The following is a 3,910-nucleotide window of genomic DNA, read 5'->3' on the forward strand; positions in this document are numbered from 1 at the left end:
GAAATGGTCAACATAATGAAAAGACAACATAAAGAATGGGAGCGTATGCAAATCCTATATCCGAGAAGGGGTTAATCTGGTAAACGTGATTAAGAACTTTTACAACAAAATAGCGAATAAGCCTACTAAAATGTGGGCAAAGAACTTAAACATTTTTTTTCTGAAGATGGTAAGTAAAGGCCCAGCAGGCATGTGGAAAGATGTCCATCATCAGAGAAATGAAAACCAAAAGCAGACTCTGTCCGCCGGTCCTTGTTCCGTCAGGCACCATGAGGGGTCAACGTGAGGTCGGTGGGGTTAGTAATGCGGTGGCGGCGGCTCCTCCTCCAAGATTTGAGCAGACAGGAAGTACACGCTGCTTTCGGGGCTGTACAAATACATATTCCAGAAGGAACTGATCCTGGGCCCTGATCCTGGGCCTGGACAATGCTGGGAAGACAACCTTCCTGGAACAGTAAAAAACACGATTTAACAAGAACTACAAGGGAATGAGTCTATCCAAAATCACCACTACCATGGGTCTAAACATTGGCGCTGTGGACGTGGGAAAGGCTCGTCTCATGTTTTGGGACTTAGGTGGGCCGGAAGAGCTGCAGTCGTTGTGGAACAAATACTATGCAGAGTGCCATGGTGTCATCTATGTCATTGATTCCACAGATGAGGAGAGGCTATCAGAATCAAAAGAGGCATTTGAGAAGGTGGTTTCGAGTGAAGCAGTGCATGGTGTTCCCATCCTGGTGTTGGCCAACAAGCAGGACGTGGAGACTTGCCTCTCCATTCCTGACATCGAGACTGCATTCAGTGACAGGACCTGCAAGATTGGCCGGCAAGATTGTCTGACCCAGGCCTGCTCTGCTCTCACAGGCAAAGGAGTTCGAGAGGGCATCGAATGGATGGCGAAGTGTGTCATACGGAATGTTCACCGGCCACCACGGCAGAGGGACATCATAAGCACCTCCAACTTCACAGTCTTGGACTGTTCATCCCCTGGTGTTGGGAGAGTATTCTTTGCTGGCTTCTGGCCTCCTGACGCTGGAGCTTGAGCTGGCTTTGTCTGTTCATTCTTTTATTTGCTTTATGTTTTCTCTAAGACAAACTTTTCTCTGTGTCTGAAGAAAAAGAAAACCAAAAGCAGAGGAACATACTCCCTTCCTCACCCATTGGGATGGCCTCTAGCAACAAGGGAACAACACAAAAAGCAGAAAAGCCATGTTGAGTATGTGGAAAATTTGGGTTCTTTGTATGCTATTGACTGCCAACACTATGGAAAATAGCATTAGGTTTCTCTAAAAATAAAAATTACAGCTCTCATATTATCCAACAATCTTACTTCTGGATATATGTACAAGAACTGAAAGTAGGACCTCAAAAAAATGTTTCCACAAGGCAGTGTTATTTACAATAGTTATGAAGGTAAGGCAACCCAAATAATAATCAATGAGCCTATGGATAAATGACATGTGGTATAAACATACAATGGAATAGGGTTCAGCTTTAAAGAGTAGAGAAATCCTATTACGAAACACAGTGTGGCTTAACCTTAAGGACATTGTGCCAAGTGAAATAAGCCAGCGACGAAAAGAAAAATACCATATGGTTCCTCTTATATGGAGTATTTAAACTAGTCAAATTTATAGAGACAGAGTAAAATAGTCATTTCAGAAGCTGAGAATGGGACTGAGGTTGTTTAATTCATAGAGTTTCAACTTTGCAAGCTTAAAATGTTCGAAAGCTTTGTTTCTCGAGAATGTAAATATTTTAACAGTCTTGAACACTTACAAATCACTAAGGTGGCACTTTTAAAAGGATCATTTATTTAATATATATGTGTGTGTGTATGCTCCTACATGAATCTATGTGTACCACATGTATGCACGTACCCATGGAGCCAAAAGAGGGCATCAGATTCCCTGGGGCTTAGAGTTGTTATACATGGTACTGAGTACCCAATGTGGGTGTTCAGAACCAAACCCAAGTCATCTGCAAGAGTACTAACTGCTAACTGCTGAGTCATCTTTGTAGACCCGTAAGATGGTAAAATTTACCACAATAAAAGGAACAAAAAATCTTGTACTTCAAATAATAATAATAATAACAATAAATAATAATAATAATAATAACCCAGACCTTGTGGCTCATACCTGTGATCCCAGCACTTGGGAAGCACACATAGAATAATTGCCATAAGTTCAAAGCCAGCCTAGGTTACATAGTAAGTTCCAGGCTAGTTTAGAATATAGTGGGAAAGACAGACAAGAGCAGGAAAGGAAACACAAAGGTATACATCAAACCTACAGACAAAGGCATTTGAGAATATAACAAATATGCTCAATATTGACTCTTCCCCTCGCCTCATATTACTGCACAACTGGGGTGTTGGACTTTAGTGTTCAATTTAAATGAGGCTCTCAAGTATTGCCTAGATTACTACATGTCCATGTTCTCTCTCAGTATTGTTTTATATACTAAGAATCTCTGAGCGTTATACCATTCTGAAACTAAAAATTCTTGCTTCTCATTGAGGGAATCATAACTCTTCTTGGAGGGGTTTTAGAAGATGCTAAGATCCAGTTGTGTGTCAAACCATTAGGCCATAGGAACAGTAAAACAGCTGAAAAAACCACCCAGCCCCACTCATGGTACCAAAGTACAGATAAATATTAAGATGCCAGGTTGTCTTAGTTAGGGTTTCCATTGCTCTGAACAGACACCATGACCAAGGCAACTCTTATAAGGACAACGTTTAATAGGGACTGGCTTACAGTTTCAGAGCATCAGTCTATTATCATCAAGGCAGGAACATGGCAGCCTCCAGGCAGACGGTGCTAGAGAAGGAGCTGAGAGTTCTACATCTTGATCTGTGCAGCAGAAGACTAACTGGACATAGTTTGAGCTCCCACAATGACACACTTCCTCCAACAAGGCCACACCCAATCCAAGAAGGACACACCTCCTAATAGTGCCACTCCCATGGGCCAAGCATTTAAACACATGAGTTTGTGAGGGCCATACCTATTCAAATCACCACATGTGATAAAAGAAAAAAATCTAGCAGACTTTTTTTGGGCCTAACCACTTGGCTACTTCACCAGGCTAAGCTCATCCCCAGGTGAGCTATAATGGGACAAGTTATTTGGTACCCCGCACAGACTAGGAACAATGCTCTGGGTCCAAAGCTACCCCTGGCCTCCTGTTGCAGCCCTCGTTGCCATTGGCATGGCATTACAGGATCCTTAGAGCTGGTCCCTACCACTGGCATTTGTTCTCTGTCACCCAAGAGTACTGCAGCAGACAAAATCTATGAATCTCAGAGAGAAAAATTAGTATTGGTAGTGCATTTCCTTTCAGAAGGCCCTTGGCCTTTTTGTGAAAGTTTTCCCACCCTCCCCACACCAACAATATTAAAACCCTGCATGTCACAAATTTTCTAGAAGAGGCACCAGAAGGGAAATTTCCCAGTTACAACTTTTTTCTCTTTTTTTTAGTGGGTGAGTGGGATGGAGGTAGAATCTTCAAGGTGGGAAAGCTCAAAGAACATTCTGGACCACATTTTATTTTTTATCCTAGAGCCAGTGGTTCACAACTTCTTCATTCCTGTTGTTTCTCTTTGGATCCCCAACTTTGTCTCTGAAGATCTGCTAGTAAGTGTCCATTGACTTATACTGCAGGAAACTAGAAAGACAGGGGTGATTTCAAACAGGCCCACTCCATGGGCTTCAGAGCAATGAGTAATACATCTTAACAACACAAGATTAACTCTTTAAGACAGGAGAAGGTGAGTTTACTACAGACTCGGTAGAAGAATCACATAATAATGGGCAGGAAGGAATGAAGTGGAAACTTGTGATTTCTTTGGAAACTCAGTTATGTCATATGATGTCTTGCTGGGGCATACAGGTGAAAGGATGTT

The 3,910-nt window shown here is 42.2% G+C and overlaps 1 pseudogene; it reads left to right on the forward strand.

The window, feature by feature from the left end:
• Window positions 1–412: 412 nt before the first annotated feature.
• On the forward strand, window positions 413–1,161 carry Arfrp1-ps1 (ADP-ribosylation factor related protein 1, pseudogene 1; annotated as a pseudogene).
• Window positions 1,162–3,910: the final 2,749 nt, after the last annotated feature.

The sequence above is a fragment of the Rattus norvegicus genome, chromosome X (assembly GCF_021556685.1).
Source record: "Rattus norvegicus strain SHRSP/BbbUtx chromosome X, alternate assembly SHRSP_T2T, whole genome shotgun sequence".
Taxonomy (NCBI): Eukaryota; Metazoa; Chordata; class Mammalia; order Rodentia; family Muridae; genus Rattus; species Rattus norvegicus.